Source organism: Fukomys damarensis, unplaced genomic scaffold (assembly GCF_012274545.1).
Source record: "Fukomys damarensis isolate Sample0158 unplaced genomic scaffold, DMR_v1.0_HiC HiC_scaffold_25, whole genome shotgun sequence".
Lineage (NCBI taxonomy): Eukaryota > Metazoa > Chordata > Mammalia > Rodentia > Bathyergidae > Fukomys > Fukomys damarensis.
The window spans coordinates 12509394-12523574 of record NW_022900937.1 but is presented as its reverse complement, the minus strand read 5'-3'; the positions used below and the strand labels follow the sequence as shown (position 1 = coordinate 12523574).

The 14181-nt window shown below is 40.9% G+C and overlaps 1 long non-coding RNA gene across 1 annotated transcript in view; it reads left to right on the top strand.

The window, feature by feature from the left end:
- The window catches only part of LOC104874218, a 106123-nt gene extending 101618 nt beyond the window's left edge, over nt 1-4505 (top strand). The window contains exon 3 of the long non-coding RNA XR_783691.1: nt 4103-4505. This is a non-coding gene — a long non-coding RNA (uncharacterized LOC104874218). The remainder of the gene's footprint in view (nt 1-4102) is intronic.
- Nucleotides 4506-14181: the final 9676 nt, after the last annotated feature.

Genomic DNA, 14181 nt, shown 5'->3' with positions numbered 1-14181 from the left:
TCCTTGGTCATAGGAACTCATAAGTTCCCTGGAGCTAAGCATTTCCCATTACACCCTCTGTGTGAGGTGCCAGGGACCTTGCCAAACAACTTGATTAATAAGTCATTACAATTGAAGCTGAATACAATTAATTGCACAATTTTGAACTCTTCAAGTTTAATGCTACAAAAATTATATCACAGAATCAGGGTATGATGAAATATTTCTAATGAAAGGAATAAAGAGAATCTGCATAAGCACTCATTCGCGTTTGTGATATGTACATGCTCTGGGCATCAATAAAAATTCACGTAGCTCAAATGCACAAATTCCTAAACATGTGGCCCGCTGTTGAATAAACATTTTGATGCTGTTACAACATTTTGATAATGTCAGTGACATTCACCTTCAACCTATTGCAGTGTTTTTTCTTCTTGTAGGCACAGACTCTAAGTTGGCCCATATTTGGGGTTGTGTTTTGATTTTGATCTTATTTTCTCTCTTTGCAGTTCCCTTGAATTGGTTCTTTCAGATAGTGACCAACTTGCTAAAGGATGTGTCACAAAATAGCTGATGAATAAAAAGTGCACCATCTGCCTTTGACAGGATTTTTATCCAATTCAGCACACAGAATTTCCGTGAAGAAAAACCTGAGAAATTAATTAATTAACTGTAACTGAATTTCACCTCTTTAACCTTAACTCTCGAGCAAACCTGAGCTAAATAAACATCTGACCATTCAATCTCTTCCACTTAAGGTTAACTTGAGTTTATTATTCAGGCTACTGCCCTTGTGTATTAGGCAGTGCATAAATTACACATACTAATTACCCTGGATGGGGCACCACTTTAATGAATTCTTTTAATTAAACTGCAACACAGTGGTTTTGCACAGGATGGTCTATATTTCATCCTTAAACCATGTTAACCTTCATCTTCGTCTGGGCAGCTCACCACATCCAACCAGAGAGGGTCTGAATTTAATTCATCTAAGTATTCAGCAGTTCCCCTTGACTATCCTAAGAAAATTTGAAAAATGTTTCTCTTCTGCTCAGAGGTTAAGAAATTAGATGCCTCTGTGGAAAGTTATGATTCTACTGGGGATACTGACGTAGGAGAGAAAAAAGGCAAAACAAAGCAAAACTGAAATGACGGTACTGACTGGCAGAGTCCTGCCATCTCACAGTGTAAAGAACAGAAGTCACAGAAGTGCTCCTACTAAGCAAGGAACTTCCTTTATTTAGGGACCCTTCTATTCCTGCATGTACAGTGAATAATCCTTACTGTGAGTCCAGTTTTCAAAGATACATTTAGTCCTCTCTTGTCTAGAACCATTAGAAGATACAGTGGCAGAGAAACCTGAAACTAGCATTTTAATGCTGAGTATCAGTCTTGTCTTCTTTACTGAGCCCTTGCTTGTAGATAGTAAGGTTGAGCACTTTGTGTTTTACCTCCCTGACATGATGCAGGGGAGGATGAGGAGGAAAGGGGAGGAGAGAATCAAACAGTCAGAGGACTGTCTAGATTCCCGGAAGTACAGTGATCTAACTCGGTCAGTGAATATTAACTAAGCACCTACTGTATTCCCAGCATTGTGTCTAGTGCCAGAATTCACAGTGATCGCAGATTGCTGTCTTTGTGTTTGTTTGGTTTTTTTTTTTTTTAATAAAAGGAACATAGATAGGTTTGTACATCTGTAGATGAATTTGAGAAGTTGCCCCCAAAACACCTCTTTGCTTCTGGGAGGTATTGAAGGCCTGAGTTGGGAGAAAAAGGTACCGATACTGTACACCCCTCCTTCTCATTCTGTCTCTGCTCCTTTTTCTATGACGGCACACGATAGGTTTTCATTCACAAGATTAAAGCAGTAAAAACAGCTAGAGAGAGACGAATCGCAGTGTAGTGTGGCAAGTACTGTGGTGGGGAACTAACCAGCAAACGCGGGCAGAATGACCCGGCGATGTCTGGGGAGTCAGGGAGGACTCCCCGGAAGAGGTGACGTTTGAGTTGGGTCTTGGAGCGTGAAGGTGAGAGTCAGTCAGGTTAAGCACCACCCATTGAGGAATGGATGGCTCCACCCACCCTGCGACTGTCCCCTCTAAGAAAACCTGTTAATAGACGTGCTGTGCTTTCCTGATGACACGGGGAAACAGCGTTTGAATCACTTTGATTTCTGGTAACAAGGTGACTAAAAGTGATGCATTGTAGATAGTCTCAGAAAAATTGTTCACTCGGGAAAACAGTTGGACATTTTACCTGCACCGTTACTCCAGGGAGTCTCTAAAAAATGAGCCTTCGTTTAACCTGAAGTTGCTCAAAAGCAACTGACCTGTAGGATACGGCTGAAAACAACCAATCTCCAGTTTGATGGGGAAGACAAAGAGTACAGGGTATTTTTATCAGCACAGCCTAGCCTTTACTTGCATATCATTATATCTAGAAATAGCACCCCCTTCTCCTGATCTCCCCCTCATAGTCATGATAGAAGAAAGATAGTAAAAATGAAGATCGGGATGGTCTCAGATTCCGTTCTGGACCACTGATGGAATCCTTTGGGTCCCTTACCCTGAGGACTCGGAGAGCCTTCACATGAATGAGGTAATTCCAAACTAGGCAAAAGAATCCTGCTTTCCTCCACAGAGCAACCAATCCTAGAAAGAGAGATATGGAGAAGTTGGCAGCCTTCCCCAGGCCTCTGAGAAACTCCATTTGCACAGTGCAGTGAGGGGAAGAGGCAAGCCGATTAATCTCTCACCACCCCAACTCTGGAAGGACCAATACCTTTCAGTTACTCACCGAGTCACAGCCATGTGCCAGGTGCAGGTGACACAAAGGTGGGTGTCACATGGGTCCTGCTCTCCAGTAGTTCACAGCGAAGAGAGAGTTGCAGGGAAAAAACAGCAAAAACCAGGAATAGTTGAGAATGTGTCTTCCAGTTAGAGACTGGGAACCAGGACTCTTCATGAAGCTGAGAGGACTTCATAGAGAGCCTTAAGATCCCGGAGCAGGGCCCAGCACAGTGGCACACGCCTGTAATCCCAGCACTCTGGAATGCTGAGGCAGGAATATCATAAAGTTCAAGCTCAGCCTGGGTATCTTAGTTGATTAAGTGAGACCCTGTCTCAAAATTTAAACAAGGAAGGGTGGCTGATGGTGCAGTACAGTGTGAAAGCCCTAGTTCAACCCCAGTACCAAATCTAAAAACAAACAAGCAGTATGGCACAAATATATCTTTGAAGTAGACATATTCCTAACTACTGAGAGCCTTCCATTTTAGTCCAAAGCAGAAGAGCTGATTTACATTGGATAGGACGTGATTTAAAGGCAGAGAGCTGTGTATTTTGCTAAGTGGCTGTACCCAGTAGATTTTTCTCTCCCCCGGTACCCCAATGTAGGGAGTCTGACAGCTCCTTCAACAACCTGTGACCAACCCTAAGCTCCAGAGCAGGTTTTTATGGTGGGAGTGGTGGCTCTCAAGGCGGTCAACCTAATTCCTTTTGGCCTGTGCTGTGGGACACTGGTTGTCACTTAGCATTCCTAATTCTCTCAGCTTTCCGTGCGACTTGGATAATGATAACAGATGTCAAGCACTTAGCCAAGTGGCAGGCATCTAGCAAGTCGTCAGTGATAGTCGTCAGCTATGATAATTAGGGTAAGGCAAGTGTATCTGGGCCTTCCAAACAAAAGGATATTCTTGTTGAATTATCAAAAAGTGGCTTCCAAAGCTGTTAGAATGTAGGAATGTTAGTTATTATCATATTTTCAGGGACACGTGAACACACACATACACACACAATTCATTTCAGTTTAGACACCAAATGACACCAACACATCCCTGTGAAGGAAAGACCCAAGAGGACTTGCTAAGCAAACACATGCTACTTTTGCTGCCTTACTGAATAGCAGAAAGGGAAGAGTTGGCTTCTCAGAAATGACTTGTCCCACAGGGCGTAAGTGCAGGCCTGTGCCTGGGTGTACCCGTGAGGACAGGTCAGTTCCATAGGGCCAGCACGCCAGCCCGAGGGGAGGCTTTGTCCCCAGAGGACTCTCAGGCCTGCCTGTTTGTCAATACCAAGTGCCTTCTGTCCCTTTCATCTCTTCCTTGGTCTTTTCCCGCAATCAGGAACCAGACCAAGTATGTGGATTCAGGACCATGTCATGACCCCAGAGGAGGAACGGGCCCAGCCTTGAGTTCCAGGAGACAGGACTCCATGGGCAGCGGGCCCGGCACCACAGCCTGCAGCTGGCACCGTGTCACCAAGAGTGGAGCCCAGTGGCAGTCATGTTCTCCGTCACTCAGAGCCTAGCCCAAGGCACCAAAGGCAGCTTGCAGAGGACACTGAGCATGTGTGTTGGCCCATGCAGTGGAGGGAATCACCAATCCAGGGCCACCGCCATTTCTTCTCTGAGCAGAGAAATAATTACCAGGGATCCTGTACTCACTCTTTCCAGAGGTATGGAGGGAGGATTAAAATCATGTACTAGAGAGTTAAAGTTGGGAAATGAAATTTGAAAGAGTAAATGACAATGTATTTACAGCAGACTACTTACTAGAAAAAAGTTAAAAGAAGCCATGGGGAAATTCTCTAAGTACTGACACAGGAAGAACTCTATACAATTTATGTAAAAAGGTTGGAGATGAGGTGGTTATGTTCATTTTGGCTTGTATATGGATGAGTGTCTGGAAAGATGTACGAGAAACTCAGCCAGGCGTAATGGTGTATTCCTATAATCCCAGCACTCTCGGGGGCTGCGGCAGGAGGATCTCCAGTTCAAGCCCAGCCTGGGCAACTTAGACCCTGTATTAAAAATTTTAAAAGGGCTAAATATGTAGCTCAGTATGAAGGCCCTAGGTTTAATCCCTAGTGCTACCAAAAAAATCCAATTTATAACAATGGTTTTCTATTTGAGAAAGGCAAAAAGAATCTGAACAGACAGGGATTGCATGTAAATTTTACTTGCATACTTTTCATTTAATTTTTAAATGTATTGAACCTCCAAAAGATTAAACAAGTTTAAATGTGTTTAAATTTTTTGAAAGTGATATTATGAAATACTGACAGGTCATTGGCGATTGCACACTAGTAGATTTATAAACACATTTTTATAAGTTTGTTTCTATATACATCTCTCCACATACATAAGGCTATTTAATTTTCAGTGTCTTCTGTAGCTAATTATCACATGATGGATTAACTTATGCACTGCATATTTTACACTGAGCATTTTTATCTTAAGGAAAAGAAACAAAATAAATATAAATTGTATTCATTAACCAATTCAGGTTTAAATGTCTAAATGTGGTTATGCGCTAATAAGTAGGGATTTGTACCATTGACTCTGCTGGTTCTCCAGCCTTCAGAATCAAACCAGAATTGCACTGCCAACCATCCTAGTTTGCAACCAGTTTGCAAAGAGCATACGAGAGATCAGGGTACTTCACAGTCAGAGAGGGAGAGAGGGAGAGAGAGAGAAAGGCGAGAGAGAGAGAGAAATATGAAAATAGAAATCTCCTATTGATTCTATTCTTTGGAGAACCCTGACTACCCCAATTAATACAGTGTTTTATGTTAGGAAATACAGATCTGTTGTTCCTGCTGTGTGGACATTGTTGCAGCACTGGAAGTTGAATCCAGGACTCACACATTCTAGCTAAGTGCTCTACCATGGAGCTCTCTCCCCAGCCTGAAATGGAGATGTTTTGTAGGCCTTTTGCTGATTCTGGATCTCCTTCTTGGACTCACACATGCAAAGTAGTATCTACACCTTTCACTGTGTCATTCCAAAGATTTTCCATCCTAAATTGCTAGAGAATGTTATTTTCAAATTTAAATTAATGTTGGAAGTGAAAGTTACTATACACTAAAAAATAGAGCGCAAACAGAGAAGTTTTCACTTGTATGTATTAGTTGAAATGTAGCAAAAATGTTAGGAAAGAGCCGGTCAGTTTGGGAATGAGAGATTTCTAGAAAGCCCTGAACTAGTTTGTATCTTGGGACAGAGGAGGTTCTGAATTAATATAATAGAGAATTCAAGAGTAGGACTTTTTGTAATTACGTGTGCCATAGTTGTCTTAACCAAACACCACTGGCAGGGTGGATTAAGAAACAGAATTTACTTATATTACTGGAGGTCAGCAGTCTATGAATAAGGTGCCAACCTATTCTAATTCTAGAGAGGGCTCTCGCCTCCTTTTTGTGTCCTTACATAGCTTTTCTTAGTGAGTGAGTGTGTGTGTGTGTGTGTGTGTGTGTGTGTGTGTGTGTGTGTGCAGAGTGAGAATGAGCAAGCTCTTTACTGTCTGTTTTTATTCTTTTTTGTTTTTTCTGGCCCGGGGACTAAACCCAGGACCTCACACATGCTAGGCACATGCTCTACCACTGAGAGCTACATACCAGGAAGTGTCTCTTCCTCTTTTTTTTAAACTTATTTCTTTTTATTGAGTTTATTGGTACACTTTAGGTATATGGTACAGTTACATTCATTATTGGGATCTTGTACCCTTACATGACTGGTCTTGGTTCTCATTTTTTCCCCTTGTCCCTGCCTTCCCTTCACCCCCTCCTCCCCTCCCCATTTACAAACACTTTATTTCCATCTTTTTGTTTTCTCACATTTTTCTCTTTTCCCTTATTCCCTTTAAGTGTCTCTTCTTGTAAGCACATTAATTCTACCTGATCAGAGCCCACCTTTCTGACCTCATTTAACCTTATGAAATCCACCCTATCCAGCTGCCTTGTGGATTAGGGCTTCCACATATGATGGGACACAAACACCAGTCTATAACGAGAGTGAGCATCTGTCCTAAAAACAATGATTCAAATCACAGCCCAACACTCTGTCTGTATTTCCTGTGCAAAGCTTGTCTAGGTAAAGATTCTACCTTGATTAAAGACCACCAAGGAACAAGAGTAAATGAGGAGGTCTGGGATTTCATCTCTGTGCCTGAATTTCATCCATGTTGCCTTTCACATCAGCATCTCAGATCTCGCCAACATGTTCAGGTTGTAACCCCTCTGATGAAGGAAATAAGGCCTGCCTTACCTTAACAGGCAATTAGCTTTTACAATTAAATAGAGTCATGATTAATGACCTTGCTAATAGTTCTTCCTCTGTGTGCACACCAACACAAGCAGGATGCTTAAAGTCCCCAGGAACACTCGTTCTTTGGGTTTACTGCATTCCATCCTTGTGCATCCAAAGCTGAGGACGACATGAACTCTGTCCTCTAGGAGACAGAATTGAGTCTGAAGAGCTGTATGAACAGATCAAGTGCAGCAAGAGAGGGTTTTCTGCCTCATCAGTTTTTCGGATATCTGGCACAGCAGTTACAAGCTACACTTCATCAAAGTGTAGTCACCAATATGAAAAAAAACCCAACAAAACAGCACCATATACATCAAGAAGAAATTCTGGACCACTGATGGTATGGCGGTTTCCTAGGATGTTTTCAAACAGGAGAAAATGTTCAAACTGTACAAACTAAGAAGTCAGAAGCTTACTTGAGGAAAAAAGCTAGGACAGTATTCCAGTTGTCCAGGTAATCATTTTCCCATGAAGAAATCTTGCCCACTTTTTAGAGCCAACTCCACCATGAAGACTTTTCCAACTCAGATGACTGGAAGAACACTGCAGAGCTCTACCCCACCCAGCTGCAACTCCACCTGAAATGCTGTCTCCTGCAAGATCTGTCTCCTCCCCTTATTATCTAAGGCAGAAACACATTCTAAAAGCCAAATGCCAGAGCCGTAGAACGTTAGACTAGAAACCTCTCCAAGAGATCCCTCGATTCTCCTTCCACCATTTAAAGACAGGGAGACTGAGGCCCCTGGAAGCAATTGTTACTGAGAGCGTAGGCCCTTTGAAGTGGTGACAATCATCCACAGACCTAATGAAGGCAGAAGAACTTGGTAAAATGCCCAGAAGGGACATGTGCCTGCCTGGCCTCAGGAGACCTCTTGCAGGCTGGAGAGCAGGAGGGAGAGGGGCAGGGGACGAGATCACAGAGGAGATGGGTCTAATCCTGGAGGGCTTACATTTGAAGGGAAATTAGAACCACTGAAAGGCTTTTATTTTTTAAAAAATTAGCTAGCTTTAGTGAAGTGTAATTTACATAGATCAAAATTCACCAATTTTAAGTGCACAATTTGGTTAAGTTTTAACATGCGTTTGGTTTTCAGTGCCACTGCAGTCAAGGTCTAGAAAACCTTTATGACCGCAAACAGTTCCTTCTCACCTCTTGGCATCAGTCTGTGTCCCCACTTTTAGCTCTTGGCAACCACTGGTCTGCTTTCTCTTTCTGTATTTTGCCTTTTCCAGCATAGCATATAAATGGAACCTTAGCTTATGTAACCTTTGGTCTCTGGCATCTTTCACTTAGAACAATGCCTTTCAGAGTCATTGAAGTGTTGCATATATCAGCAGGTCAGTCTTATTTTTGTTGTTGTTGAGGAGTATTTCATTGTATGAATTTCCATAACATCCATTTACTGTGCCAGTTGGAAGAAAATTTTAGTTGTTTCCAGTTTGCGGCCACTATAAATAAAACTGCTATGAACACTTAAGTGTAGTAGTTTATGCAGAGTTTTTGTCTTGGGTAAATGCCTAGGAGTGGAATTTTTTGAGATCGTATGGTAATTGTACATTTAACTTTCTGAGAAACCACTCACTTACTTTATGAAGGGGTTGTCCATTTGTGTTCTCAATGACAATGTATAAAATTCCAGGGATCCTGTGTTCTCGTCAACACTTGGTATTGTCAGGTTTTAAGTTTTAGCCCTGCTAATTAATGTGTCTTAATTGTAAGTCTTGAAATGGATCAATGTTAATTTGCCTTTCCCTAGTGGATAGTGCTTTTATGTGCTTATTTGCCTTCATATCTTTTTCTTGAATTGTTTGTTCAAATATTTTGCCTATTACTTTTAGTATTCTTAGGATTGTTATAGAAGTTCTTTACATTTATATACTTGATGTATTTATATATTTGATATGTTCTATCAGATATATTGCTTGTGTTTTCACTTCATTTCTCTTAATTCTAATGGTCAGTAGTTTAAATGGTGTTAGCTCTTGTATCTTTTTCTTTTCTTTTTGAAATACTAGGGATTGAATCTAGGTCACTCTACTGCTAAGATACAGCCCTGGCCCACTTAAATTTTTTAAGTTTTAAAATATTTAATAGTACATGTTTCCATTTGTAACAATTACATTCACCATGGGGAATTAGTACGTGTATATAACACATAATAATTATCTTTACTTCTTCCCCTCCTTCTATCACTTGGTTCCATTCCCATATGCAAAAGACCTATCTCCCTATTTCCTAGTATCCATTTTTTGTTTTGCTCTTTAAATTATTTATAATCTGGGGTTCTCATAAAAAGAAGCCATCTGCTGTTTAAGCTTATTTATTTCACTTGATATCAAGATACATCAGCTTTCCAACAATTCACTCAAATTTTTCCTTCTTTATGGAAAGAGATACTCCATTGTGTATAAATACATTTTCTTCATTCATCTTTCGATAAACATATAGGCTGCTTCAAAGATTCAGCTATTATGAGTTCAGCTGCCATGAACATGGATATGCATGTATCGCTGTAATATTATACTATATCCTTAACTCTTTGGGAAAGATACATAGAAGGGAAAGAGTAGAGTCCAGTGGAATTTCTAGTTTTAGTTTTCTGAGGAATCTCCCCACTGATTTCTATAGTGGTTGTGCTAGTCTGCCTTCCCACCAAAGGTAGAGGAGTGCCTTTGTCTTTCTAGCCTTGCCTGCATTTAATATTATTTGATTTCTTGGTGGTGGACATTCTTTCTGAAAAAAAGATAGAATCTTAGAGTTATTTCAATTTACATTTCTCTGATAGCCTGAGATGTTCAAAACTTGTTCATATATTTGCTGGATATTCATATTTCTTCTGAAAAGTATTGATTAATTTAGTTGGTCATTTTTTAATTTGGGTTTTTAATTTGGGGACATCTAATTTTTGAGTTATTTATACATTCTACATATTAGACCTCCATCAGAGAACTAGCTAGCAAAATTTTTTCACATTCCATAGGTTATTTCTTCACTCTGTTGGTTGTTTCCTTTCTCTGGGCAGGAGTTTTTAAATTTTGTCTAATCCCATTTGGTGATTCTTGATGTTAGTTATTGTACAATTGGGGTTCTGTTCAGAAAGTCCTTGCCTATGCCTATGTCATTAAGGGTTTTCCCTATTTTACCTTTTAGCGGATTGTTTTTGTTTTACTATTTAAGCTTTGATCCATTTCTATTTTAATTTCAGTGCCTGGTGATATATATGGGTCTAGACTCAATCTTTTGCATATGGATAACCAGTTCTTAAGCACCATTTGCTGAAGAGGCTATTTCTCCTCCAGTGTATATTTGTGGCCTGTTTTGAATGTGTCTGAGGTTGTTTCTGAACCCTCTGTTTTGTTCCATTCATCCATGTGTCTGTTTTTATGCCAGTGCCATGCTGGTTGTTTTAGTTTTTTATTTTTTTTAATCACTTTGGCTTTATAATATAACTTGAAATCTGGAATGATGAGGCCTCCTGCTTGGTCTTGTTGCCAGGATTGCTTTTGCTATTTTTGGTCTTTCTGGTTCCATATGAATTTTAGGACTGTTTTTCTTCATTCTATGAGGAGTGCTGTTGATATTTTAATTGGGATCGCATTAACTCTATATATCAATTTTAGAAGTATGGCCACTTTGACAATATTGATTCATGTTCCAGGAATAAAGGGATATCTTTCCATTTTCTGATATTTTTGTTGATCTCATTTTTCAGTGTACTATAGTTTTTGTTATAGAGGTCTTTCACATCCTCAGTTAGCTTAATTCCTCAGTATATAATTTTTTTGAAGCTATTATGAATGGTATTGCTTTCCTAATTTCATTCTTAGTGAATTTATTGTTGGTATACAGGAACACAATTGAGTTTTTGTGTGTTGATTTGGTATCCTGCTAACTTTATTTTATGGCTTATGTCTAGATGTCCCCCCACCGCCTCATGCAATCATAAGTGGGGCTCTTTCAGAGGTGGCTGAATTTACAGGGTGTGCTTGATTCATGATGTAGTGCTAGGCTTAAGGATGCTAGGATTAAGGGTGGGTGGTTACTAAATCAGTCCACTGATTGGTTTGATACCACCCTAATCCTGGTAGCTGGATACAATATAAGGGACAGAAAGAATCTTGTCTTGTCGCTTGCTTGCTTTTGTTATCTTTCACCTACGATGAACTATTTCTCCTCCGCAACACCCCTCTGTCATGTGCCACCCTGTTTTGGAGCCAGCACACTATGAACTGAAACATCTATGAACTGCCAGCCAAATAAACTTTTCCTCCTTTAACTTTGGGCATCAAGTATTTTGTCTCAGCAGTGAGAAAAGTCAGTAAGACACTTGCTGAATGTGTTTATTAGTTCTAGGACACTTTTTATGGAAATTTTGGCTCTTCTTGATAAAGAATCAAGTCATCATGTTATCCTTTCCTATATAGGTAGCTTTTATTTTGTTCTCTTGCCTGATTGCTCTAGCTAATGTTTCAAGGACAATATTGAACAAGAGTAGTGATAGTGGACATCCTTAGTGTTATGGTTTATATCTAGATGTTTCCCCCAAAGCCTCCTGTGCTCATAGGTGGGGCTGTTGAGAGATGCTCGGATCAGGGGTGCATGATACAAATCAGTGGATTTTTCTACTGATGAGTTTACAGCTAGATATGATGTTGGGAGATGAAATCTGGCTGGGGAAGTCGGGTCACTTGGGGTGTGGCCTAGAAGGGCCTGTCTCCTTCCCTCCTTCCTTGATCTCCCTCTGCTTCCTGTCGTCATGCCATGAGCTGTTTCTCCCCTGCCACACCCCTGTGCCGTGCTGCCCTACCTCGGAGCCAGCTGGGGCGGCCTTGTATTAGTGGAGATAGGTCTTCCTCCCGCAGAAGCTGGGCTTAGCATTCCAGCCCCACTTCCTTCTCTTCCCTGTGTTATCTTCAGATTCTCCATTTTCTCTGTGATTTCTGGTTTTCTTCCTGGTTCTTTCTTTTTTCTTTTTTGGTACCAGGGGTCAAACTCAGGTCCTTGTGCTTGTGAGGCAGGAGGCTTAACCACTGAGCTAAATCCCCAGTCTCCTGGTTCTTTCTTAATTACAAGGGTTTTTCTTCCTTTTCTCTTCACTGAATTGTTTTCTGGGTGCTGTGAGTCCAAGTCTTGGAGGGACTGTGATATACTGCTGTGTTCCTTCCTTCAAATTTTTACAATTTTGAGACAGGGTCTTGATAATTTTCCCAAGTAGGACTCAAATTTGTGATCTTCCTGCTTTAGCCTCTCATAGTTCTGAGATTATAGCTGTGCCACTATGACTAGCTTCATTTTGTCAACTCTAGGTCTTCATGTGAATTTTATAACCAGCCTCATAATTCCAACAAAATCCTCCAGAGAGTTTTGTGAAAAAAGTAAAGATGATTATGATTGATTGCTAAGACTTATTCAATGTCAAAGTAATTAGATGGGCCAGTCTCAACTACCTACTGTACAGCAGTATCTTAAATCTGTTAGATAAGGGAGAAATAAACAAGCATCATCCTAGCAATAAGAGTTCTCAAGTAAATGTCAATGTATTGCATCACCCAGAGAGACTTTATTACTAGAAATCATAAGAACATTGGAAGGCTCAGTGTTTGGCCCACACCCAGAAGATGAATTAATGCACGGCTGAAGAGACCACCGCTGATCCCAAGGAATGGCTCCCAAAGCTGAGATGCTGAGAGCCCTCTAGGGCCCCCATCCCTGGTTCTTGCCAGGCAGCATGTGACTACAAAACGAGTAAGAGTTTTGAGAGCACACCGTTTGGGTTCTTCTTGCTTTTCTGGAGAGCTCTGATCTTTCTAGAGTTGTACTGCTGCTTTAAATGGGAGGAAACTAAGTCTCTTCTAATTCATGAGTGAGCATAGGAAGAATTTGTAGCTTCCCAAATGATCTCCCTGCCCTCTGTATTACTTTCTTGCCAAATAGGCAGTCTCCTATGCAAATAAAGCAACTTTTGAGCTGGCAGTGGTGGCACATGCCTGTAATCCCAGCACTTCAGAGGCCGAGGCAGGAAGGTCACCACAAGTTCAAGGCCAGCCTGGACTTTTTAATGAGTCCTGTCTCAAAACAAAAACACCTTCTGAAAAAAAAACCTGAAACTTTCTGTGGTGGCACACACTTGTAATCCCGTCACTCTGGGAGGCTAAAACAGGAGGATCAGAAATTTAAGCCCAGTTTAGGGAATTTATTGACTTAGCAATAATCTGTCACACATTTTTAGAAAAAAAAATGAAAGGTCTGGGGTTATAGCTTATTGCAGAGGCCCTGGTTTCAATCCTCAAGATTAAAAACAAAAGTTTTGGTCCTACTGCCAACATATTTTTTCTCCTGATAATGCTCCTCACTGGTCTTAGCCCCAGTCTTCCCTGTTTGCTCTTTTCCAAAACACAGGGTCTCTCATCCTTGTGGGCAGAGTGTTGCTCCAACCGTAAGTTGTTTGAATGTATTGTGTGATCATCACAAGAAAATATGGAGTTGCCCTCTGATTATTAACTGTGTGACTTGGGGCAAAGCATTTGACCTAAGTTTTATTTTTCTTAGTTAAGCAGAGCTATCATCATGAACCGCCCAGTCTACAAGACCTGTGTGTGTAATCACGCTCTGGGAACCCTGGACTACACTGAGCAGACATCAGTCACTTGAGTTCCAAATAATTGATGCGGTTGCCCCTGTGGACCTGCTTGTATATTTTTAAAATGTATTGAACTCAGCTTGTGTTTATAGGGTAGCTTGGTGTGGTACAGTTTACTATAGGGTAGAAACAGGTACAGTTACAGTATCTGTCCCCCAGGGCGATTGTAATGTTAGCAAGTGACCAGTCTGTACACAGGAAATAACAGAGACACTAACAGCTCATATTTGGGTGTGCTTTTGAATTTGCTGGGTTCTGTCACATGCTTTTTTCCATCTCATTCTTACTGATGATTCTGCAGTTATAGGGCAGATGTTCTGGTGTCCATTTCACATGTGACCCGGAAAGCTTAAGTGACTTCTCTATAATTACAAAGCCCATCACTATGGAGTTGGGAGCTGTTATGATTTGGATCTTCAATGTCCCCCAGGCCTCATATACTGAAGGCTTGGATGCCAGTGTATGAGACTATTTG